This window comes from Hyperolius riggenbachi, chromosome 11 (genome assembly GCF_040937935.1).
Source record: "Hyperolius riggenbachi isolate aHypRig1 chromosome 11, aHypRig1.pri, whole genome shotgun sequence".
NCBI lineage: Eukaryota > Metazoa > Chordata > Amphibia > Anura > Hyperoliidae > Hyperolius > Hyperolius riggenbachi.
Genome location: NC_090656.1, coordinates 36,579,515 through 36,607,280, shown reverse-complemented (window position 1 = coordinate 36,607,280; position 27,766 = coordinate 36,579,515). Strand labels below are relative to the sequence as shown.

Genomic DNA, 27,766 nt, shown 5'->3' with positions numbered 1-27,766 from the left:
AGGGGGGTGGGGACAGTGTAAAGATTAAGGAGGTTGGTAAAAATTCAAGTAGCCAATTTCATGTAAACAAAATTGGTAAATGTGGTGGTAAAAATATAAAGTGCATGGTAACCAATGCTCGGAGCCTTGCAAATAAAATAGACGAACTAGAGTTCATTCTGAATGACAAAGGCTATGACATTGTGGGAATAACCGAGACATGGATGGATGAAAGCCATGACTGGATAGCTAATTTAAAAGGATACAATGTGTTTAGGAGGGATAGAACAGGGAAAAAAGGTGGAGGGGTTTGTCTCTTTGTTAAAGAGAATCTGTATTGTTAAAATCGCAGAAAAGTAAACATACCAGTGCGTTAGGGGACATCTCCTATTACCCTCTGTCACAATTTCGCCGCTCCTCGCCGCATTAAAAGTGGTTAAAAACAGTTTTAAAAAGTTTGTTTATAAACAAACAAAATGGCCACCAAAACAGGAAGTAGGTTGATGTACAGTATGTTCACACATAGAAAATACATCCATACACAAGCAGGCTGTATACAGCCTTCCTTTTGTATCTCAAGGGATCATTATACACAGGCAGTGTGCATAGAGGGGCCAGGAGGGGGGAGATGCATCACAGAACCACAACACTGAAGAACTTGGCAGCCTTCCAGACACAGGCTGACAAGTCTGACAAGAGAGAGATAAGTTGATTTATTACAGAGATGGTGATAGTAGAACGTGCTGCAGTAAGCCAGAACACATTAGAATAGCTTTTGGAACTTGTAGGATGATAAAAAACAGGATGTAATTTTTGTTACGGAGTCTCTTTAAGAATTCTCTTACAGCTGTCCTCAACGATGAGATGGAGGAAGATTGCGAAGATGTGGAGTCCGTTTGGGTAAATATTCATGGTGGAAATAAAAGTTGCCAATTGCTTATTGGGGTATGCTACAGGCCACCTCTTATTAATGAAGCTGCAGAACTGCGATTACCACAGCTGATTGAAAAAGCTGCAGGTAAAAATGAGGTCATAATTATGGGCGACTTCAACTTTCCAGACATTGACTGGAGTATTGAGGCTACCCATTCTGGTAAAAGCAGCAGATTTCTGGCAGCACTACAGGACAATTACTTGACTCAAATGGTAACTGAACCAACTAGGGGGCATGCGTTACTGGATCTGATCATTTCTAATAGACCAGATAATGTATCAAATGTGCAGGTTCAAGAACATTTGGGAAATAGTGATCACAACATGATAACGTTTGATCTGGTGACTGATAGGCCACAGGGTAGCGGGACCACTAAAACTATGAATTTTAGAAAAGCAAAGTTCACTCAAATTAGACAGGCACTAAGTTTGGTGAACTGGGATAATGTACTACAAGGGGAAGACACTGAAGGGAAATGGCAAGCTTTTAAACTTATACTCAATCAATACTGTAGTATGTATATCCCATATGGAAACAAAATGTCTAGGAATAAAAAAAGGCCTCTATGGATGAATAGAAAGGTTAAAGATAAAATGAAGAGGAAAAAGAATGCCTATAAGGTCTTAAAACAGGAGGGGACCGAGGCTGCACTAAGCAATTATAAGGAGTGCAATAAAAATTGTAAAAAAGAAATTAGGCAGGCAAAGATTGAAGCTGAAAAACAAATCGCTAAGGATATCAAATCTAACCCAAAAAAGTTTTACAAGTACATTAACTCTAAAAAAAGAAAGGTTGACTGTATAGGACTCCTAAAGGATGAGGATGGGAACTCAATGGTGGATGACCAAGGTAAGGCAGAGTTATTAAATGCTTTCTTTGCTTCTGTCTTCACAAAAGAAACAGCACTGTTGCAAACTACAGAGGCAGAAGAGTCTCAATCTTCTAACTGTAATATTAAATACTTAACGCAGGAAGAAGTGAAGGCAAGACTAAATAAATTAAAAATAGACAAGGCACCTGGCCCGGATGGCATGCATCCTCTGGTCCTAAGGGAATTAAGTTCAGTTATAGATAAACCCCTTTATCTTATCTTTTGTGACTCTCTTGCAACTGGCAGAGTCCCAGTGGATTGGCGTACAGCCCACGTTTTCCCATTATTTAAGAAGGGCAAAAAATCTGATCCAGGAAATTATAGACCTGTAAGTTTAACATCAGTTGTATGCAAACTATTTGAGTAGTTACTAAGAGATACTATACATGACTTCATAGTAGAAAATAATCTTATTTCTCAGCATCAACATGGGTTTACTAAAGACAGGTCCTGTTTGACTAACATGCTCAGCTTTTATGAGGTAGTGAATGCTAATATGGATATTGGGAATGCTGTAGATGTGATATACTTGGACTTTGCAAAGGCCTTCGACACTGTTCCCCACAAAAGTCTGGTGCAAAAGTTGAGGATGCAAGGACTGGGGAAGAGTCTGTGTTCATGGATAGGGAACTGGCTAATGGACAGAAAACAAAGAGTTGTGGTCAATGGATCGTACTCAAAATGGGAGACTGTTAGCAGTGGGGTCCCACAGGGGTCTGTTCTGGGTCCAGTGCTCTTCAATTTATTTATTAATGACCTAGTAGATGCAGTAGTGAGCAATGTTGCTATTTTTGCAGATGATACAAAATTGTGCAGAATCATCAACTCTCAGGAAGATAGTGTCATATTGCAACAGGATCTGGATAGGATGGCTATATGGGCACATACATGGCAGATGAAATTCAATGTTGACAAATGTAAGGTCATGCATTTTGGACGTACTAATGGTCTAGCACCATACAAAATAAATGGGATACAGTTGGGGACATCAAACTTGGAGAAGGACTTAGGAGTACTCATTGATAACAAGTTAAATAATCGTACTCAATGCCAAGCAGCTGCAGCTAAAGCTAACAAAATTTTGGGATGCATTAAAAGGGAAATAAAAACTCGAGATGCTAGCATAATATTGCCCCTGTTTAACTCTCTAGTAAGGCCACATCTGGAATATGGAATTCAGTTCTGGGCACCACATTACAAAAAAGATATTGCAGTTTTAGAGCAGGTGCAGAGACGAGCAACAAAATTGATGCGTGGGATGGAAGGTCTCACTTATCGGGAAAGGTTAGATAAACTGGGTTTATTTAGTCTAGAGAAAAGACGCCTTAGAGGGGATCTAATTAACATGTATAAATACATCAGAGGGCAATATAATACCTTGGCGGATGAGCTTTTTGTCCCTAGGCCTTCTCAAAGGACTAGAGGACATGATCTGCGCATGGAGGAAAAACGTTTTAACCATTTATTTAGGAAAGGGTTCTTTACAGTAAGAGTGATTAAGATGTGGAATGCATTGCCACAGGAAGTCGTTATGGCAAACTCTATACCTGCATTTAAAGGGGGCTTAGATGCTTTCCTTGCGTTGAAAGACATCCATGGCTACAATTACTAGGTAATGCCTAATGATGTTAATCCAGGGATTTTATCTGATTGCCATCTGGAGTCGGGAAGGAATTTTTCCCTTTAGGGGCTAATTGGACCATGCCTTGTAAGGGTTTTTTCGCCTTCCTCTGGATCAACAGGGATATGTGAGGGAGCAGGCTGGTGTTGTACTTTATACTGGTTGAACTCGATGGACGTATGTCTTTTTTTCAACCAAAATAACTATGTAACTATGTAACTATGTAACTGTTACTGTATTTATTATTTAATGCTCATAGATGGCTATGTTTGCTGCTTTGTGGTTACGGTATACTATTAGCATCACACAGTTTCTGCACACCCATGATGCAAAGTCTCGTTTGTCTTATGCCTCGCTGTTACATCATTACGTTAGCTCCGCCCATACAATGTTATGACCATGCCCATTTTTTTGACGCAACCCCCCAGTCTTCGTTGCTGCACGCTCCTCAGTCCTCCCCACTTTTCGCCGTGGCGCGCTAAGCGCGCTGCCCCCCTCCCCCCCACGCCCCCCTCCCCGTCCCAGGTTGGACCCACAAAAATCTGGTCACTCTACTTGATCTCTTCTTGTGGACACCTAGGTCACGCCCATCAACACATTATCAGCATCAGCTACTTCACCTCCATCTGACAACTCAAAAAGACAACTCAAAAAAGGCAGCTGCAGCGGGGACATCATCACACCTTATGTCAATCTGTGTAACGTTGCCTAACTGATACATATCAGGTGTAACATTCTTATCACCTTCATCTTCTGGCAATAATGCTTGCAAATCACTAGCTTCCACAATCTGATGTGGAAATAACTCCTCTGACACATGAAGTGAAGCAGCTGAAGTAGTAGTTGGGGGCCTTGGGGCCTTCTTACAGCTCGGGGTCCTCCTGCGGTTACAGGTGCTGCTCCCCTGTAATTATGCCCCTGTACAGCATTAGGCAGGTGGATTTAATGTGTAGACTGATCAGTTTAAATTAGAACTGTTATTCTTACACGAAAGGTAAACTCATAAAATGTCATGAAGTCTTTATTTGCTCCAGTCTCCACCCCTCCCCCACACTGCAGTTTTCTGACAGGAGGCCAGTTTGAGAGGGATTGAGTCACCTCAGGATCAAAGGTTTATATCACATGAATGCACCTCTGCGAAGGACCTGCTATTATTATACCGGAAATACAGAAAGACATTTGTGCACCTATCAAATCACACCGTTGCATTGTAAACACCCTGTTGAAGGTATAGTATGGTCAGCAGAGGATGGTACAAAGTCGAAGTTACATCAACACTTAGAGGTTTTTTTGATTCTTGAAGATTGCAGATTCAGTGTCACTCTGGTTTGTCTGTCTGCTGAGTGTCCTCTTTGCCAGGCACTCGGCATACTAACCCCAAGGCGAGCTCTTTGCCTGTCCCTTTCCTGGACAGCCAGAAGATTTGCCAAGGCCGAGAAGCAGAGGAGGCTGTGCAGGTGAGGAGTGTTGGTGGTGAGGTGAAGTGGAGAGCGTGGATTCTGGAAGCTCAGCTGTGATTCTGGTAACTGGATCTGTAGTAAGACGCTAATGTGTGTAAATATGTAACCAGATCAAATGTAATTTATCTTATACAGGGATGGACTGCTTGCTGCGTACATTGGATGGGGGGGGGGGGGGGGGGCATATGAAGTTTTAACAACTCTGTATTGCAAATATTTTTACTATTGAAGGACTAATGAACACAGAATAGTCTTCATTGTTTCATTGTATGTCTTTATTGTCACATACAGTGCTTTTACGATAATTCCAGATATCCCAATCAGTGCTGCTCGGATACCCCTTTTCAAAATCCGGATCAGATTCGGATCCGGATACCCCGCTATCCGATCCGGGTCGGATATCCGAGTTCAAACTTTCCCGATCCGAATCCGAATCGGATATCCGACCCTAGTATCCGGCGGATTCGGATATCCGGATAGAAAAAACGGAAGTGGCTTTTAAAGGGACTCCGAGCAGTGCAGAAACTATGGAAAGATGCATATCATTTTAAAGCTCTCTTTCTCCTCTTTCCAATGATATATAAACCACCACCCTACGTCTTTTAGTTTTCTCTATTTTCGCGATTGAAATTGCCGCGGCCGCGATTTCGATCGCGAAAATAGAGAAAACTAAAAGGCGTAGGGCAACGATTTAGGTGTCGTCAGAAAGAGGAGAAAAAGAGCTTTAAAATGATATCCATCTTGCCATAGTTATATTGTATTACACAGGACGACACTTTCCCCAGTGTCAGCAGCTCCATTCTGCTGAATGCAGCTGCTGACTTTGACAAAAAGTCGCCCTGTGTAATACAATATAACTATGGAAAGATGGATATCATTTTAAAGCTCTCTTTCTCCTCTTTCTGACGACACCTAAATCGTTGCCCTACGCCTTTTAGTTTTCTCTATTTTCGCGATCGAAATCACGGCCACGGCAATTTCAATCGCGAAAATAGCGAAAACTAAAAGGCGTAGGGTGGCGGTTTATATATCATTGGAAAGAGGAGAAAGAGAGCTTTAAAATGATGTGCATCTTTCCATAGTTTCTGCACTGCTCGGAGTCCCTTTAAATTGCTTTAAAAGTGTTTTTTAGGGTATACGAGGCATGTAGCATAATTATTTTGTAAAGTGGAACACTAAGTGATGATGTGGGGACTTATTTCCCCCCCCAAAAAAAAAATTGCTGTCAATTACATTAGGCCTAGGTTCCAGACAGCGGTTGTGCAGCCCACATTGTGTCCAAAGTCCGACCGCACAACTGGGAGATGGCAGTTTTCAGCCAAGACACCTCCAAAAAATTACGCAGCAATTGTGTTTTGGGTTAAATCTAGGTGGTATCAGTGACCTGTGGCACCCTGGCGGTGGGAACTGCACAGGCAGCAGGAGTAGGGCAATGCAGCAGCAGCAGGTGTGCCAGGAGCATGCCGGACGTGGCACATTGCAGTTGGCACTTAGCACATGTCACGTGTCACTTACCACCTGTCACTTGCCACTTGTCACGTTGGTACTTGCCAAGTGTCACGTCACGTGGCACTTGACACGTGGCCACGTGCAAGTGACACTTGGCAAGTGACACGTGGTAAGTGACACATGCCAAGTGCCGAGTGACAGTCAGACAGCAGAGGAGAAGCCACTAGTGCACACTAACTGTCACACTGCCACTGTTCACAGCACAGCAGTTCTGTAGATAGCTAACACAGTAGCAGGAGAGCGTTGATTCTGGTAACTGGATCTGTAGTAAGACGCTAGTGTGTGTAAATATGTAACCAGGTCAAATGTAATTTATCTTATACAGGGATGGACTTCTTGCTGCGTACACTGGATGGGGGGGGGGGGGGGGGCATATGAAGTTTTAACAACTCTGTATTGCAAATATGTTTACTATTGAAGGACTAATGAACACAGAATAATCTTCATTGTTTCATTGTATGTCTTCATTGTCACCTGCAGTGCTTTTAAGATAATTCCAGATTTACCAATCAGTGCTGCTCGTATACCCCTTTTCAAAATCCGGATCAGATTCGGATCTGGATACCCCGCTATCCGATCCGGGTCGGATATCCGAGTTCAAAATTTCCCGATCCGAATCGGATATCCGACCCTAGTATCCGGCAGTTTTGGATATCTGGATAGAAAAAACAGAAGTGGCCTTTAAATTGCTTTAAAAATGTTTTTTAGTGTGTTTTTTTAGGGTATATGAGGCATGTAGCATAATTATTTTGTAAAGGGGAACACTAATTGATGATGTGGGGACTTAAAATCCCCCCCCCCCAAAAAAAAAAATGGCTGTCAACAGAGCCGGGACAAGGTCCTCCAGCACCCAAGGCTGAGACACAAGTGCGCCCCTCCATCCCTCCACTCCAGCCGTCACACACTGATTCCTATTAGACTAAGAGGCACCCCAGGGCCCCCAACACCTTAATATCTAGTTATCTTGCTTGCAGTCACTGCCATGTATCCCCTTTTCTTATTTCTTTCTGCTTCAAACACAATTAGGAATGACAGCTGAATGAATTGTGCGCCCCCTCCTACACTGCGCCCTGAGGCTGGAGCCTCTCCAGCCTATGCCTCGGCCCGGCCCTGGCTGTCAATTAACATTAGGCCTAGGTTCAAAACAGCGGTTGTGCAGCCCACATTGTGTCCAAAGTCCAACCGCACAACTGGGACATGGCAGTTTTCAGACAAGAAACCTCCAAAAATGTACGCAGCAATTGTGTTTTGGGTTAAATATAGGTGGTATCAGTGGCCTGTGGCACCCTGGCCTGGCGGTGGGAGCTGCACAGGCAGCAGAAGCAGGGCAATGCAGCAGCAGCAGGTGTAATGTGTGCCAGGAGCATGCCGGACGTGGCACATTGCAATTGGCACTTAGCACGTGTCATGTGTCACTTGCCACGTGTCACTTGCCAAGTGTCATGTGGCACTTGCCAAGTGTCACGTGGCACTTGCCAAGTATCACGTGGCACTTGCCACATGTCACGAGGCACTTGCCAGGGGTCACGTGACACTTGGCAAGTGCCACGTGACACTTGGCAAGTGCCACGTGACACGTGCCAAGTGCCACGTGCCAAGTGCCGAGTGACTGTCACACTGCCACTGCTCACAGCACAGCAGTTCTGTAGAAAGCTAACACAGTATGTACTACTACTGTAACAACTACTAGCACACTGACTGCAGTACTACAGTACTAACTACACAATAACACAGTAATCCTATCCCCTAATCCCTAACCTATACCTAAGGCTAATAGCTGGCCAGCCTGCAGCACACACTCTGATTGTCACACAAATGACATCAAGCTAATTAATGACTTAACAATAGTGTAGTGATAGTGAAGGGGTTAATCACTGAACAGCTTATCACTGTGTACAGCCCTTGGCCCAGCAGCACTGAGCACACACTCTGACTTTCACACTATGACATCAATCAAGCTAATTAACGATTTAACAATAGTGTAGTGATAGCAGTGAAGGGGTTAATCAGTGAACAGCTTTAGGTTTATAACTGTGTACAGCCCCCTTGCTAGGCCACCAGCACTGGAGCATGTCTCTCAGTGAGCATTCAGAAAGCTAAGATGATATGTCTCATCATGGCAGCCCTCCTTATTATACAGAGGGGCTGGCCAGTGTTCCTTTCCGTGATTGGGTGGCAGGGTTTAGGCTGGGAGCCCTCTGATTGGCTCAATGAGGTCAGGTGGGGCTGGCAGAAAGCTAAGACGATACGTCTGATCATGGCAGCCCTCCTTATTATACAGGGGGGCTGGCCAGGGTTCCCCTCTGTGATTGGTTGCTAGGGCTTCTGCTGGGAGCCCTCTGATTGGCTCCAGGACGTCATCTCCTTAGTTACAGTATTTCGGATCCGGATATCCGCGGATATCCGGGTTATGCGGCCAAATATCCGCAGATAGCTATCCGTATTTCTAGAGAAAACCCGGAATCTTGAATCCGATCCGGATAGCGTAAAAAAGTTTGGATATCCGGGTTACCCGGGTATCCGGAATCCTGATGAGCAGCCCTGTTACCAATTACCACGTTGCTGGAAAAGGGTGAGTATACTATCCTCTTATATATTAACCATTTGAGCCTGTGGGTATTTTTCACCTTATGGACGAGAAGAATTTTCCCATTTCAGCGCTCCTCCCTTTCTTTCCCCAATAACTTTATCACTACTTATCACAAAAAAATGGTCTATACCTTATTTTTTCCGCCACCAATTAGGCTTTCTTTGGGTGGTACATTATGTTAAGAATTATTTTATTCTAAATGCATTTTAACTGGAATAATTAAGAAAAAATTGAAAAAAAAATATTATTTCTCAGTTTTCGGCCATTATAGTTTTAAAATACCACATGCTACCGTAATTAAAATCCACACATTTTATTTGCCCATTTGTCCTGTTTATTGCAACGTTAAAATTATATTCCTAGCATAATGTATGGTGACTATTTTATTTGAATATAAAGGTACATTTTTTCAGTTTTACATTCATCGCTAATTTTTAGCCGGTAAATGTATACTATGTATTATATATGTAATATTTTGAACAAAAACAGTGTTTATTCTCGGTGGACATGTCCGGGATTGGCACAAGGGACATTTGTCCCCTGCAGCCAATCCCCCCTGCTACAAGCAACATCACGATCGTGGGCATTTGCCCGCACGATCACATGCAAACCCCCCCAAACTGCAGAGACGTGACTAGCATGTCCCTGCAGCTGTAGCAACTGCCGCTGCAGACATGAGGCTCATGTCCGCGCAGCATAAATGGTTAATAATAAACTCGAATCTTCAGCACCCAATACAGATTATACCACCACACCACGTCCACATGCATTTTACCAGCACCTGGCAAGCATTATACTACCAGCACCCGGCAAGTGTTATACCAGCACCCGGCAAGTGTTATACCAGCACCCAGCAAGCATTATACCAGCCCCAAGCATGGATTATACCAGCACCCAGCATAGATTATACAGGCAACTGTCACAGATTATATCAGCACCTGGCATTGATTATACATGCACCTGGCATACCTTATACCAGCAACCATAACAGATTATAACAGCAACCATCACAGATTATACCAGCACCCAGCAGGCATCAACCACCAGCACCCAGCACAGATTATACCAGCACCCGGCACAGATAATACTAGCACCCGGCACAGATTATTCTAGCACCCGGCACGGATTATACCAGTGCCCGGCACCAATTATACCACCGCCTGGCATGCATTATACCAGCACCCAGCACAGATTATACCAGAGCCCGGCACAAATTATACCAGCACCCGACACAGATTATACCAGCACCCGGCACAGATTATACCAGCGCCCTGCACTTATTATAACAGTACCCGGCATGCATTATACCAGCACCCGGCATGCATTATACCAGCACCTGGCACAGATTATACCAGCACCCGGCACGGATTATACCAGCATGCATTATACCAGCACCTGACCAGATTATACCAACACCTGGATGCATTATACCAGCACCCGGCACAGATTATACCAGCACCCGGCACGGATTATACCAGCACCTGGCACAGATTATACCAGCACCCAGCACAGATTATACCAGCACCCGGCACGGATTATACCAGCACCTGGCACAGATTATACCAGCACCCAGCACAGATTATACCAGCACCCGGCACGGATTATACCAGCACCCGGCAAGGATTATACCAGCACCCGCCACAGATTATACCAGCACGCGGCACAGATTATACCAGCACCCGGCAAGGATTATACCAGCACCCGCCACAGATTATACCAGCACCCGGCACGGATTATACCAGCACCCGGCAAGGATTATACCAGCACCCACCACAGATTATACCAGCACGCGGCACAGATTATACCAGCACCCGGCAAGGATTATACTTGCACCTGGCACAAATTATACCAGCACCCGACACAAATTATACCAGCGCCCGGCACAAATTATACCAGCGTCCGGCATGGATTATACCAGCGCCCGGCATGGATTATACCAGCTCCCGGCATGGATTATACCAGCACCCGGCATGGATTATACCAGCACCCGGCATGGATTATACCAGCGCCCGGCATGGATTATACCAGCACCCGGCATGGATTATACCAGCACCCGGCATGGATTATACCAGCACCCGGCATGGATTATACCAGCACCCAACATAGATTATACCAGCACCCGGCATAGATTATAAAAACATACAGTAATATATTATACAGATTCTATTATTACATAGGTTATAAAACATACAGATAAATTAATTGGCCCTAGACTAGGATACATACACTACACCATACATACATAGGCGTAGCAATCATCCCTGCGGCCCCTGCCATCGCAGGGGGGCCCAGAGGCTTTGGGGGCTCCTCCTACCTCTCCCCCAACCACAAGTGCAGCCAATTAACTAAAAGCATCCCTGTTTGCTCACAAAAAATGTGTGCAGGAGCGTGTGTAATTTTTTCCTGCTTCCAGATGCTGCTTTATAGAAAAGTACTCTCTGATGCTATTTGCCGGCTCCCGATCATGTGACCCTTAAAGGAGTCATCAAGGAAAATTAATAAAATAAGTGCTACTTACCGGGGGCTTCCTCCAGCCCCAAGCTCCCAGCATGTCCCTCACGCAGCTCTCCCCGCAGCCATTCGCCGCAGCTCCGTCCCGGTCCCCGGCGATGACGTGAGGGCGACCTCCAGGTCGGCCTGTACTGCGCCTGCGCGAGCAGCGCTGTCAATCACCACCACGTGGGCCAGAGCGGACTGCGCAGGCACAGTAGTTCTGCGCCTGCGCAGTCCGCTCAGGCCCATGTGGCGGTGATTGACAGCACTGCTCGCGCAGTACAGGCCGTCCTGGAGGTCACCCTCAAGTCATCGCCGGGGACCGGGACGGAGCTGCCGCGAACAGCTGACTGCAGAGCTGCGGCGAGGGACATGCTGGGAGCTTGGGGCTGGAGTTAGCCCCCAGTAAGTAGCACTTATTTTATTAATTTTCCTTGATGAATACTTTAAGGGTTTGGGAACCAAGGGGGCCCTATGCTATCATTTTTGCAGGGGGGCCCTATTAAGTCTAGTTACGCCCCTGCATAGACATATGACTATGGTCGGGATTAGACTGTGAGCCTCCCTGTTAAGTGACCAGACAATATACTCTTTACAGCGCTGCAGAAGATATCAGCGCTATATAAATACTAAATAATCATAATAATTACACCAGCATCCGACACAGATTATGCCAGTATCAGGAATGGGCATGCATTATGCCAGCACCCAGCTAGCATTATAACAGCACCCAGTATTTGCACAAATCTTCATTTGATATAAAATATGTAAAATGAGCTGTCATTTCTAACCCTGCTTTCCCATCCTAGGCAGTGATGTAGCAGCAGAATGCACAGGAGCAGCTCCCTCTGGTGGACATCTGTAAACTGCAATTCTACAATACTGTATATCAATTAGCACAAATTCAAATGCCTGCCTGGTACACACCAGGCAATTTCCCATCAGATAGACGGGTCGAATCGATTACTTCCTACATGTCCAATCTGATTTCGGATTGTTTTTCTAATACATTTTGTATAGAAGTGATCCCAAAATCGGATTGGAAATAATTGATTTGACCCGCTTATCTGATGGGAAATTGCATGGTGTGTACCAGACATAAAGAATACCCAGGCAGGTCATGGTGATCCAGAACGACTAGGAATGTATAAAAGGCTAAAAGAGACCAAAAAGACCTATATTGAAAAGCAATGCTAAATGTAATTTTGCCCTCTTAACCCTTCAGCAGCCAATTTACTTAGAGGCTTGCAAGTGCACTTTTTTCTCTCTTATTTGTTACATTTACTTGTTAGTAATTAGTGCTGCTGTAAAGCGAATTTATTGCCACTTGTCTCTAGGGGGTAGTGTGAGACAATAACAGAGGGCTTCTGCTTTCTGTTTCTATGTCTTACACTAGCAGAGAGACATCAAAGCATTCCAAGAATATACAGCACAACAAGTTCTGCCGGCTGAGGTCAAAAGCACTGATCTACTGATTGCGTGCTTGTTCCAGGTGTGACTCCACTGGTTGCATGCTTGTTCCAGGTGTGGCTCCACTGGCTGCATGCTTGTTCCAGGTGTGGCTCCTCTGGCTGCATGCTTGTTCTAGGTGTGACTCCACTGGTTGCATGCGTGTTTCAGATGTGACTCGACTGATTGCATGCTTATTCCAGATGTGACTCCACTGGCTGCATGCTTTTTCCAGGCGTGACTCACCCTGCTGCATGCTTGATTCAGGTGGGACTCCACTGGCTGCATGCTTGTTCCGGGCGTGACTCAGCCTGCTGCATGCTTGATTAAGGTGGGACTCCACTGGCTGCATGCTTGATTCAGGTGTGACCCCACTGGCTGCATGCTTATTTCAGGTATGACTCTGTTGGCTGCATGCTTGTTCCAAGTGTGACCCCACTGGCTGCATGCTTGATTCAGGTGTGACCCCACTGGCTGCATGCTTATTTCAGGTATGACTCTGTTGGCTGCATGCTTGTTCCAAGTGTGACCCCACTGGCTTCATGCTTGTTCCAGGTGTGACCCCACTGGCTGCATGCTTGTTCCAGGTGTGACTCCACTGGCTGCATGCTTGTTCCAAGTGTGACCCCACTGGCTGCATGCTTGTTCCAGGTGTGACCCCACTGGCTGCATGCTTGTTCCAGGTGTGACCCCACTGGCTGCATGCTTGTTCCAGGTGTGACCCCACTGGCTGCATGCTTGTTCCAGGTGTGACCCCACTGGCTGCATGCTTGTTCCAGGTGTGACCCCACTAGCTGCATGCTTATTTCAGGTATGACTCTGTTGGCTGCATGCTTGTTCCAAGTGTGACCCCACTGGCTTCATGCTTGTTCCAGGTGTGACCCCACTGGCTGCATGCTTGTTCCAGGTGTGACTCCACTGGCTGCATGCTTGTTCCAGGTGTGACCCCACTAGCTGCATGCTTATTTCAGGTATGACTCTGTTGGCTGCATGCTTGTTCCAGGTGTGACACTGACACAGCTGAAGGCATGACAAGCAGTTGGCATTAGTGAAGATAATGACCTCTATGTTCTTCTCACTACAATTTTCCATTAAATCTCACTTTCTGATACAACATTATAGATTAAACTTCAGCCATAAAAAATAAGCAGATTCTGCCAGCGAATGACTGAGGAATACAGTGAATAAACTGTAATAAGCTTTATAGAGTCTCTGGAAGCGAGATAACCTTGGAGAAGCCGAGTATATCAAGCGAAATGGCGCCGCCGTTCTTCGTGAATTTAGGAATGTGAAACCGACATTTTCTCTCCACAGAATTAATTGTATAATAATTTTATCCTCCCTCGGATACGGAATGCGAATGAGATCCCGTTACAACGCGCAGTGCAAATTAGAGTTTTATAGCTGGACGACTATAAAATGTTAAATAAATTTAACAAATACTGAAATAGACGTTTACAGTTTAAGTCAATTTTTCTTTTCGCGTAGAGAGAATGGATGCGATGAGCGTGGGGGAGGTACCTGGTGGATGGATACACTTTCATCTTCCATCACTTTATCACTTGGCTGGGCGGGGAAATCTCTGCGTTTGGGTTCAAAACTCCGCCCACAGAAATGATGATCAGCTACTTCACAAGTATTTTACACTGTGCAGATTGCATCTAGAGAAGTGAGACTTTTTGAAAAGCAAGGAAACCATGTAACACACGTGGAATGTCTCGCGCTCTGCATGTTGTGTGCAATGGCCATACATCAGGCAACTTGGCGGCCGAATGACCAACCGATTCGATTATTATAATCAAATCTGATAAAAATCGGTGCTGCCAAGTGCATGCCCGACGACAATGCAACTAATTTGGATCTGAAATTGGTTGCATATTCGATTGCTCATGCTGCAAGATGTTGGGCAGACTCGCTCGATCAGGTGTGCGGTGGTTATGGCGTGCAATTTCGGGACAGTCCCGACGAACCCCCCGGCGCTGTCTCCTGTAATGTTAAGTGTCCCCCGGGGCCCCGTGCATGCCCTCCTGCTGGCTCTGGCGCACTCCGCTCTACATACACGCGCAGAAAGGGGGCACGTATGATGTCAGACATCATACATGCCGCCACGTTACTAGGCAACCACGTGGCTCGCGTGCATAAAGAATAGAGTATGCCGAAGTCAGTGGGAACAAGCGGAGGTCGCGAACAGATAATGTATAACATGTATGGGGCCCCAGGGGTTAACATTAGAGGTAAAGCGTTGAGGCGGCGAATGCAGCATCACAAGGCTGATTCCTGATTGATTTCAGCATGAAATTGATCAGGAAACAGCCTGCGGAGTGTGGGCAGCCAACAGATCTCACTCTAATCAGATTCCATCAGAGAGAGATATGTATGTTGATCAAATCTGCCCATCATCACTAGATGTATGACCACCTTAAAGGACCACTATCACGAAAAAAGTAGGCAGTTAAAAAATGTGACAGATGATGCTGTTGAAAACAAAGAAAGCCCAGAGAATCCCCCTTAAAAAGATGGACTGGCCCAAAACCTGTCATCTGTCACATTTTTTAACTGCCTACTTTTTTCGCGATAGTGGTGCTTTAAGGGTATTAGAAGGCTGTAGAATGTCTGCTCACACAAAGCCCCGTGCTGCTGAATCATGTGGTGTCATTGCACCATGCATTTTATGCCCAGTGCTGTGCTGCCTGGAACAGGTTAACCTCCTTGGCGGTAACCCCGGGGTAAGCCGCGCAGGAGGTTTTCTCCGGCCCTGCTTGGCCGATTTGTCTAATTTTTTTTTTTGCTGAACGCAGCTAGCACTTTGCTAGCTGCGTCAGCACACCGATCGCCGCCGCCCCGCGCTCGATCGCCGCTATCCGTCGCGCCGTGCAGCCCCCCCCCCCCAGACCCTGTGCGCTGCCTGGCCAATCAGTGCCAGGCAGCGCCGAGGGTTGGCCCGGGACTCCCAATGACGTCCCGACGTCGGCGACATCATCCCGCCCCGTCGCCATGGCGACAGGGCAGGCCCTCCAGGAAATCCCGTTCTTTGAACGGGATTTCCTGATCGAAGCGGGCGGGGGGATGGGGCCCTGGGCTCGCTACATGATATACTAAAAAAAAAAAAAAAACTGCTGCGGCGGTATGAAAAAATCCGCCAGGAGGGTTAAGGTGTCATGATGCCCCAGGCAAAACAGCATCTCAGGCCTACCCCTGCTGGCCAGGTGTCTCTTCTTGGTACAGTTTGGTGGGGGCTGTGGCCAGCCAGGCGCATGCATTTTATAAAGGCACCTGTGTGACAAATGTGACATGATGAATAAAATCTATAACACATTCCAAGACACAAAAAGGTGCAAGAGAGATATATGTATATCCCTACCCTAGCTATACCCCCCCCCCCCACCCCACACCTGACCAGCCTATTTACCATGACTTGGTTACCTACAAGCTAGCCTCAGGTCATGCCATTTTTGCATAGCTAGGCGTTATCTTTAAGCACAGGAGGAAGCTAGAGAGAAACAGCTCATCGGTCCTAACACAACTCAAGGAGTACAGAAAGTCTCAGGCCCAGTGCACACCGAGTGGTTTTTGGAGCGATCCGCCGGCCGCATCCGCCTGGAAAAATTCTTGGCTAATGTATTGCAATGGGATGGTGCACACCGGCGGTTTGAGGTTTTTGCCAAGCCTCAAACCGCCGGTGTGCACCACACATTGAAATACAATAGCCAAGCGTTTTCACTGGCTGATGTGGCTGGTGGATCGCATACAAAATCCGCTTGGTGTGCACCCGGGCCAAATATCTGCTCTCTGCTCCCAAAACCGCTAGCGTTTTGACGATCTGCTAGCGGTTTTGGTGTGCACTGGGCCTCACTCTGTGTTACATAGCAGCACTTATAACAGCAGATGTTTTCCGGAATCTTATAGAGCAGGTTATAAGTGATGGAATAACAGCATGCCATACTGCATGTATGGGACGTGAGCGGGGGTACGTGTTTGTGTCCAGGGACGATTCTAGACTTTTTGCTGCCTGAGGCAAACCTGTGAGGATACGCCCCCCCCCCCCCCCCCTCCTTCCCGATTTGGAATAATCACACAGCTCCTGACAATTTGCACAGCACATTATACAGTAGCTGTGGTGCGAGTTTTGTTTTACTTAATGCTAATATGCCATGTAATATTTCTTCTTCATTTAATGTTCTCAGTCAGCAAGGGAGCATATGCAACAACTTGAGACATGACATGCTGCATCTCAATACAATAACACACTGGCTGGCTGCGAGTCCGTGGCAAACAAACTGCTCATCCTCAGCCAGTTGGTGTCCTCCAATCCTCCTTAGTCAGGACAGCAGTGTCCTCCTCCCTTCTGCTGTGCACGTTAAATGAAACACTGCTGCTCTCCTGCCCACCCCCCTCCTCACTCACTGTCATACTCCTCACACAGCGCAACAAGCTGCTTTTCCCCAATGATGACCTCTTCACTTCTCCTCCTACTCTGACAGCATGCTGCAAGTGTAAACACACAGTACAAAAATGCCCGCCCCTCTAACCTCTGCGCCTGATGTAAGTGTTTCACCTTACTTCATGAGAAAACCATTCCTGTTGGTGTCACACAACCCGTAATGCGCTTTGGAGCGATGAAGGCGTTAAATACATGTATTGTTATTCCGCTTGTCCCATTGTCTCTACAACAAGCGGCTGTATGTCATTGTGAGCTACAGTTGTGCGGAGTCCTGGTGGGCATGCGATGCACGGATATGATTGTACGCAAGAATGAATGCAGAGCCTGCCAGCCTATAATTACACCTCATTCTATTAGCATGGCAGCTGCGTTCTGCTGAGACAATGATTCCCACCCTCCTCTCTTCATCATAGTTATTTTATCATCATGAAAGAATCGTCAAATCACGCTAAAAGTGCCCGCGTGGCCTTACTTAGGGTTAATATAAGGGGGGAGGCCGGTGTCAGGGGCTGGCGGAGGGGTAACATATATCAGGCTTGTAGCTCTAAGTATAGAAACTCCCTGAAGTATGACTGGAAATAACGTTTACAACCTTTTACGTTGCTTTTTGTCCTTCAGCCGCTGCGGCAAACACTCTCTGAAGACAGCTGGCTGACGCTCCCTGAATGAAGCGGGAAATGACTAGTCATGCGTATTATAGAAACACTGTCCTAGGGGGCTATTATACCATAGTGTGATGTGGGCTTCAGATATCGCCTGTAGACAGTTTCAGTATTGGAGCTGTCAGCGCACTGCAGAGATATGTATTAACCACTTGAGGATCGTAGGCTCACACCCCCTAGTGACCAGGCTATTTTTTGCAAATTAGGCCACTGCAGCTTTAAGGCCTCGCTGCAGGGCCGTACAACTCAGCACACAAGTGATTTCCCCCCCCCCCCACTTTTCTGCCCACCAAAAGAGATTTCTGTTGGTGGGCTCTGATCGCTTCCAGAATGGTTTTTTTTTTTTTTTTTATAAATATTTATTTACCTTTTTTTTTTAAAATAAACTAAGCTATTTTTTTTTACTGGCCAGCCCTTCCTTCCTGTCCCCTGCCAGCCAATCACTGTGATCGGCTGATGCCTATGAGAGCCGATCACTCCTGAGCCTGCCAGGGGGACAGCCGTAGATCGCAGCGTTGTACACAGTAAATAGATGGCACTGGGAAACTGATGACAGAGCGGAGCTCGTCATTCAAGCAGAGATGCGCGCGCGATCTCCTTCAAATCCCCGCCCCAGGACTTGACCCCTGCCCCAGCAATACAACCCCCCGCCCACCTAGGGGTGTAGCAATAGCCATAGCAGTCATAGCAGCTGCTATGGGGACCTGGAGCAGAGGGGGCCCAGGTTAGTACTCAATGGCCTTGATTCACTAACCGGCGCTAAGCCGGTTAGTGAGCCTTAAAACTTTGTGGGCTCAAACCAGGGCGGTAGGTTGTTTGCGCCCACATATCGTGCAGAGCTCCGTGCACTTTGCGCGCAGCACGGTGCGCCTATAATGACGCACGGTGCAACGATAACCTCACATGCGGTGCGATGATAATCTCACATGTGGTGCCCCTTTAACCGCACGCCATTATAGGTGCACCGCGGTTTGCACGCAGTGCGACGTTTTCGCCGCGATGTAGCTTTGCACGACTATTAGTGCGGGCAAAGCTACTTTTCGGGCACTGAGTGTCTTTTCATTCCGGCACTAACACTTAGCGCCGGTTAGTGAATCAAGCCCCATGTATTCACCATTAACTTCTTGTGTATCTCCACCCTCTTTCTTTGTCTCAGTGCCCATGAACCGTGTGCAGTGGTGATTGCATAAGAATGTAAATTCCCCAATTAACTCATATCCATAGGGTAGGGGCGGATGGCATTGCCTAATGCCTATATCTGAGGGCCCCATGAAAATTTTGCTATGGGACCTCATGATCTCTAGCTACGCCACTGCGCCTGCCTAGTCCTTACCTCCTGCACCCACAAAGTAAAAAAGGCCCAGCAAGTGATCTCCGAATGAAAAAAAATAATGTCAGATTCTTGTTAACATCACCTGTGCCGAATCCACCAATGCCAAAAATAAACATTGATGACGTGACACCTGATGAAGGTTGTTAGATCGTAACATGTAGTGTGCTCTGTTAATACAAGCTTTTACATTCAAGCCAGGGCCGGGCCGAGGCATAGGCTGGAGAGGCTCTAGCCTCAGGGCGCAGTGTAGGAGGGGGAGCAGAATTCATTCAGCTGTCATTCCTAATTGTGTTTGAAGCAGAAAGAAATAAGAAAAGGGGATACATGGCAGTGACTGCAAGCCAGATAACTAGATATTAAGGTGTTGGGGAGGTTGTGGGCCCTGTGGCACCTCTTAGTCTAATAGCAATCAGTGTGTGATGGCTGGGGTGGGAGGGATGGAGGGGCGCACTTTGGTGTTTCAGCCTTGGGTGCTGGAGGACCTTGTCCCGGCTCTGATTCAAGCATTCAGTGTACAGTTTCATTATTCTGAGATTCAGAATGACATGATTGCCATTTGATTTTAGCACTAGTTATAGACGAACATCGCGAAAGAACATTCACGCACCGTTCGCGAACATTTCTGCAAAAGTTCAGACTGCATTGACTTTAATGGCAGGTGAACTTCTGAAAGCTTCAGGACATACTGTATGTGCAGCCACAATTTATTTTATAAAGGTGTCCAAACTCTCCAAAAACCAGGGCAGTGGCAGGGGTCAAAGGGAGATTGAAGAGACTCTGAAGTCTCCAAAAAAATGAGGTTTTTACTTTAAAAACCTCATTAACATTATTGCCCCTCTCAAATCGATGCATCCCCGTGGCTGAAAACACTCTAAATCCCCCGTAACTCGCCCTGCAAAATCCAGGACTTTCTTGGTTGTGGAATTTGCTGCCGGCTCTTTGCGCGCCAATCAGCACGTATCTCCGCCTCTCGCCGGCACGCTCAGTGAAGGAAGACTGAGAGGGGCGGGGGAGAGGCGGTGATCCGTGTTGATTGACGCACATAGAGGAAGAGCTGCAGTCAAATGCTCTGCCTCTATGCAGAAGGAGCCTGCAATGTGATTTAGGGTGTTTTCAGCCACGGTGATGCAGCGATTTAAGAGGGACAATAATGTTAATGTGGGTTTTAAAGTAAAAACCTCATTTTTTGGAGACTTCAGAGTCTCTATATAATGGCAACATCCCCCCCCCCCCAAAAAAACCCTACATATTTTACGCAGAGGCTTTTTTATGAGTCAACGCAGGAAAACTACATTTCGTTTCTACATTGTTAGTTACACTCACTGTAGCAGAGGTCTGAAAATGGTGCATTTGCCCGCTTAAAGGACCACCATCGCGAAAAAGGGTATCATTTAAAATACATGTAAACACATACAAATAAAAAATATGTTTCTTCCTGAGTAAAATGAGCCATAAATTACTTTTCTCCTATCTTTCTGTCACTTCCAGTAGGTGGTAGAAATCTGACATTACCGACAGGTTTTGGATCAGCTCATTACCTCATGGGAGATTCTTAGCATTGCCTTTATTCTTTAAGAAACTCCTTGAAAAAGATTTATACAAATTTGCTGGCCAGCCTCCCTGCTCGCTGCACAGTTTTTTGGCAGTTGGATGGAGCACCTGCCATTTACTAAGGCCTAGTGCAAACCAGAGCGGTTCGGCTGCGGTTTGCGATCCGCTTGCAGGTGCGGATCCACTTGGGTAATGTATTTCAATGGGCTGGTGCACACCAGAGCAGGAGGCGTTTTGCAGAAACGCATACTCCCGGGCTGCTGCAGATTTTGGATTGCGGAGGCGTTTCTGCCTCAATGTTAAGTATAGGAAAAACGCAAACCGCTCTGAAAAACGGCACTTCAGAGCGGTTTGCCAGGCGGTTTTTGTTACAGTAGCTGTTCAGTAACAGCTTTACTTTAACAATACATTAAATCTACCACACCAAAAACGCTTCACAAAACCGCAAAATGCTAGCTGAAACGCTGCAGAAAAAGAAGAAAAAGCGTTTCAAAATCTGCTAGCATTTTGCGGATCTGCTAGCGGTTTTTGGTGTGCACTAGGCCTAAGTGCTTCTAAAAATAAAGAAAACACTGAGAATCCCCCATGAGGAGATGGGCTAATCTAAAACCTGTCGGTTCTGTCAGATATCTACTACCTGCTGTAAGTGATGGCAACATAGAAGACAAGTCATTTATGTCTTATTTTACTCTGGGAAAATTGTACTTCTTATTCGTATATGTTTATCTGTACTGTATAGTAGAGTGACCAGATTTTTGTGGGTCCAACCTGGGACGGGGAGGGGGGCGTGGGGCAGGGGGGGGGGGGGCGGCCCACGCAGCACGCTGCGTCGAAAAGTGGGGAGGACTGAGGAGCGCGCAGCGACGAAGACTGGGGGGAAGGGGCTGCGCCACAGTGGAAAATGGGCGTGGCCATGACATTGTATGGGCGGAGCTAACGTAATGATGTAACAGTGAGGCATAAGAAAGCAGTGTTTACGCCATGATGTGGACAAACGAGACTTTGCATCATGGGTGTGCAGAAACTGTGTGATGCTAATAGTATACCGTAACCACAAAGCAGCAAACATAGCCATCTATGACCATTAAATAATAAATGCAGTAACAGTTACCCCGGACACCAGAAAATAAACGCAATAGGCAACATGTCAGCACAAAATAACCGCAATGCGGGCAACATGTCAGTATAAAATAAATGCAATGCGGGCAAACATGTCAGTATAAAATAAATGCAATGCGGGCAAACATGTCAGTACAAAATAAACGCAATGCGGGCAACATGTCAGTACAAAATAAACGCAATGCGGGCAAACATGTCAGTACAACATAAACGCAATGCGGGCAACATGTCAGTACAAAATAAACGCAATGCGGGCAAACATTTCACCAGAAAATAAACGCAATGCGGGCAAACATGTCAGTACAAAATAAACGCAATGCGGGCAACATGTCAGTACAAAATAAACGCAATGCGGGCAACATGTCAGTACAAAATAAACGCAATGCGGGCAAACATGTCAGTACAAAATAAATGCAATGCGGGCAACATGTCAGTACAAAATAAATGCAATGCGGGCAAACATTTCACCAGAAAATAAACGCAATGCGGGCAAACATGTCAGTACAAAATAAACGCAATGCGGGCAAACATGTCAGTAGAAAATAAACGCAATGCAGGCAACATGTCAGTACAAAATAAACGCAATGCGGGCAAACATTTCACCAGAAAAGAAACGCAATGCGGGCAAACATTTCACCAGAAAAGAAACGCAATGCGGGCAAACATTTCACCAGAAAAGAAACGCAATGCGGGCAAACATTTCACCAGAAAAGAAACGCAATGCGGGCAAACCTTCCACCAGAAAATAAATGCAATGCGGGCAAACATGTCACCTGGAAAAAAAAGCATTTACTCACCTGGCAGAAGTCTCCGGCCTCTGGCGCGCTGCTCCCGGGACCACCATCCCCCTGCATATCTCACGCGCTGACAGGGCTACGGCAAGATGGCGCCTGAAGCCCTGTACTGGAGACACAAATACTCTCCAGTACAGGACTTCGGCAGCCATCTTGCCGTAGCCCTGCTCGCCTGCTGGTGTCGGAACAGACACCGGAAGAGGAGGCTGGAGCGGGGCTGCAGGCAATGAACTGGCACGGCGTCTATAGACGCCGCTGCCAGTTCATGAGGATGGAGTGGCCAGAGTCCCGAGGCCGGGATGTCCCGCTGCCTAAAGCGGGACGTTTCCCGGGACCTCATTAAGCCTGGGACAGCGGACCCCGAATCCGGGACGCGTCTTGGGCAATCCGGGACGTCTGGTCACTCTACGTTAGGGGCACGTTATGCGTAGAAGTGTACCGAACGGTTTGCCGGCGAACGGTTCCAGGCGAACATTGGGGGTTCGCGTTCGCCTGCGCCAGGCGAACTTTTCCGGAAGTTCGATTCGCCCCATAATGCACTATGAGGGTCAACTTTGACCCTCTGCATCACAGTCAGCAGGCACATTGTAGCCATTCAGGCTACAGTAAGCCCTGGAGCCCCACCCCCCCTTATATAAGGCAGCCTCCGGCGGCCATTACAGTCACTCGTGTGCCTGCTAGAGAGAGGAAAGGGACAGCTGCTGCAGACTTTTTCTCTTAGGGACAGATTAGTTAGGTTCTAGGCTGCTTTGCTTGTTCCTGACTGATTAATATTGCTTTTAAAGCACCCAGCAACAGCTCTTTTCAGAGCTCAACCTGTACATTTTTTTTTCTGACACTTTTGTTGCATGCACAGCCTTGCTAATTAATAGTGTGTGTGCCACTGCCAGCAGCCCAGCACATTCAGTGACTGACTGCCTGTGTGTGTGACAGGGAGCTGCACATTGTACTACCCAGTACTGCGTATACCCCAGTACCTGTTGTGTTTACTTAACCCACCTCATCACTGCATATACCTAGCTTTGTGTTGAGTGAACCCAGCTCACTGCATCTAACTACCCAGTACCTGTTGTGTTTACTTAACCCACCTCATCACTGCATATACCTAGCGTTGTGTTGAGTGAACCCAGCTCACTGCATCTAAGTCTAACTACCTGTTGTGTTGAGTGAGAACCCACCTCACTGCATCTTAAGTACCTTTTTTTTTAACAGGTAAATTTTTATTGAAAATTTCCTTTTTTGGTTACAACATAACATAACATATTATAGGACCCAAGGGGTCCAACTTATCTACCATAACTGAACAATGGGTCATTACATCATTGGTAGGAAGTCGAGAGAAAGAAGAGGATAGATTCTTCAACGAGAAAAGTCGTGAAGAAGAAGAGAAGAGAAGAAAAATCATCTCACCATATCATTACATGTGACTGTCATCATTATCTGGAGTCTCATTCCATTGCTGGATGTTGCGAATGATTATTGAATCAGAATAAAAAGAGCTTGCCTGTATAAGTTCTAGAGTTAAGTCTTAATTACACTAATTCCTGATTGTGGTAGTCAGGAGAGACCATCAAGGCCTATCGCCCTGTGTATTGTAGTGCATGTACCCCCCTCCCACCAGATCCCGTCCGCAGCTACAGCCACACCATAGATTCTCATTAATTATCACATAAGGATATTCCGCAGAGCCTCTGCACAAGTTTTGTATGCAAGTATTTATGTTGTTTGTTGTATTTCCTGCTGCACCTCATCCGGATCTGTAGAACTGTATTAGTATTCCTAGCCTGTTAGCTGTGTTCTAAACGTCAGTCAGCACATTCCTGCAATATCTGTCACACCATCCCGACCAGATGTTGTCAAATTTAGTGGGACAGTTCCTACTTTTATAAGTCATCTTGCATAATGGTAGCATTTTGTTAACCATGTTTATCCATTCAGTCTTGGTAGGCACAACAGACTGGTTCCAATGAGCTAGAATTACTTTCCTAGCTATATGACATAATGTGTAAATCATTGCTATTTTGTATTTGCTGTAGCTGCCTTTAACAAATATACCCAGCATCACCATTTTGGTGTCGAATTTGAATGGGGAATCTATCACGTTGCGAATTGTTTTTTCTATTTGGTCCCAATACCTGGCCAGTGCTGGGCATGACCAAAACATATGCATGAAGCTTCCCTCTGTCGAGTGACATCTAGTGCATAAGTTCGAGTGTGCTGCATTGATTTTGTGTAGCCTAACCGGCGTATAGTATACCCTGTGGAGATATTTCAGCTGGATTAATCTGTCCCTGGACGAGATCAGAACCGATGCACCCCTAGCCACTGCCTCCTCCCACACCTCTCCTTCTATTTCCCCCCCTAGGTCCTGTTCCCATTGGCTACGGATCTGTATTATGGCCCAACTGGTTCATAATTTCTGCATAAATAGCAGAAAGCGGCTTGTCTAGGTGTTTGGTTATCAACAGGGATTCAATTGGGTTGGATTTAGTCAAAATCCTTCCCCTGCCAAATTGAGCTTTGGTCGCATGTGATAGCTGGTGATATCTAAATTGCATATGGTTAGGGTGATCATTTGCTAGTTTAAGTTCAGAGAAGGATAATAGGATTCCATCTGGGGCGATATCCTTTAATATTTTAACTCCATATCTAGCCCAGACGGCTGGGTCAGGTATAGTAGAGAATTGAGAGGCATATGGGTTGCCCCATAATGGGGTATAAGGGGACCATTGTTGAGGAGGTGTTAACCTGCGATGGAGGTACTGCCATGCCCTAATAGGAGTTTTCATGACAGTATTGATATTTGGAGTGGAGTTGGGGCCTCTAAATGGCAGGTTTAAAAGGGCTTCGTAGGAGCCCATTATGGCTGCTTCTACCACCACTGCAGGGTTAAGCTCGTTACAAGAGAACCACCAGCGTACACTGACCAATGTGGATGCCAAGTAATAGTGGAAGAAGTTGGGCATAGCCAATCCTCCTTCTTCTGTAGGTAGCTCTAACATTTTAAGTGACATGCGTGGAATTTTCTTTGACCATATAAATGGTATAAGAGTTTTGTTTAATTCAGTAAAATATTTTTTGGGTATCCAGACTGGGGAATTTCGAAAGATATAAGTGAATTTGGGGAGCAACATCATTTTTATCGCATTGACTCTGCCAATAAGTGTCAGGGGTAGCTCTTGCCAGGTGTTGCATTTATCCTTAACCTTTTTAATTATAGGGAGGAGATTGTTACCCAAGAACTTATCAAGGTCTTTTTGTATTATTATGCCAAGGTACGTAAACTTCGTAGACCACTGCAGGATTGCGTTAGAGCTGATGTATGAAGAGAGGTCCTTGTCTAATGGAAAAAGAATTGACTTTGTCTTGTTTATTTTTAAGCCTGACCATTTCCCAAAACAATCAATTGCCTCTAGGGCAGCAGCTAGGGATGGGCCCGAGTCCTCGAGGTATAGAAGGACATCGTCCGCGTAAAGAGATATCTTCTCTTCAAGCCTTCCCATCTGAAGCCCACGTATATTACTGGATTGCCTAATTATAATTGCCAATGGCTCAATAGCCAAGGCAAACAAGGCCGGCGAAAGGGGGCACCCCTGTCTCGTACCTCTGGTTAAATTGAAGGCCTGTGTAATTTTATTATTTATGCGTAACTTAGCTGTGGGGTTAATATAAAGTAGCCGGATCATCTTAATAAAGTTGGTGCCTATGCCAAATCTATCTTAAGTACCTTTACTGTATACTGTTCAGTGAACCCAGCTCACTGCATCTAACTACCCAGTACCTGTTGTGTTTACTTAACCCACATCATCACTGCATATACCTAGCGTTGTGTTGAGTGAACCCAGCTCACTGCATCTAACTACCTGTTGTGTTGAGTGTGAACCCACCTGGCCACCTCACTGCATCTAACTACCTGTTGTGTTGAGTGAGAACCCACCTCACTGCATCTTAAGTACCTTTACTGTTGAGTGAACCCAGCTCACTGCATCTAACTACCTGTTGTGTTGAGTGTGAACCCACCTGGCCACCTCACTGCATCTAACTACCTGTTGTGTTGAGTGAGAACCCACCTCACTGCATCTTAAGTACCTTTACTGTTGAGTGAACCCAGCTCACTGCATCTAACTACCCAGTACCTGTTGTGTTTACTTAACCCACTTCATCACTGCATATACCTAGCCTTGTGTTGAGTGAACCCAGCTCACTGCATCTAATTACCTGTTGTGTTGAGTGTGAACCCACCTGGCCACCTCACTGCATCTAACTATCTGTTGTGTTGCGTGAGAACCCACCTCACTGCATCTTAAGTACCTTTACTGTTGAGTGAACCCAGCTCACTGCATCTAACTACCTGTTGTGTTGAGTGTGAACCCACCTGGCCACCTCACTGCATCTAACTACCTGTTGTGTTGAGTGAGAACCTACCTCACTGCATCTTAAGTACCTTTACTGTTGAGTGAACCCAGCTCACTGCATCTAACTACCCAGTACCTGTTGTGTTTACTTAACCCACCTCATCACTGCATATACCTAGCCTTGTGTTGAGTGAACCCAGCTCACTGCATCTAACTACCTGTTGTGTTGAGTGAGAACCCACCTCACTGCATCTTAAGTACCTTTACTGTTGAGTGAACCCAGCTCACTGCATCTAACTACCCAGTACCTGTTGTGTTTACTTAACCCACCTCATCACTGCATATACCTAGCCTTGTGTTGAGTGAACCCAGCTCACTGCATCTAATTACCTGTTGTGTTGAGTGTGAACCCACCTGGCCACCTCACTGCATCTAACTACCTGTTGTGTTGAGTGAGAACCCACCTCACTGCATCTTAAGTACCTTTACTGTTGAGCGAACCCAGCTCACTGCATCTAACTACCTGTTGTGTTGAGTGTGAACCCACCTGGCCACCTCACTGCATCTAACTACCTGTTGTGTTGAGTGAGAACCCACCTCACTGC

The 27,766-nt window shown here is 46.1% G+C and overlaps 1 protein-coding gene across 4 annotated transcripts in view; it reads left to right on the top strand.

Moving 5' to 3' along the window:
* Positions 1-4,579: 4,579 nt before the first annotated feature.
* Positions 4,580-27,766, top strand: part of LOC137539115 (arylamine N-acetyltransferase, pineal gland isozyme NAT-10-like) — a 75,386-nt gene continuing 52,199 nt past the window's right edge. The window contains exon 1 of one of the 4 annotated variants that reach the window (XM_068261602.1): positions 4,580-4,633. The gene's annotated coding sequence lies outside the window, so the exon portion shown is untranslated. The other 3 variants (XM_068261601.1, XM_068261603.1, XM_068261604.1) reach the window with 3 other exon arrangements.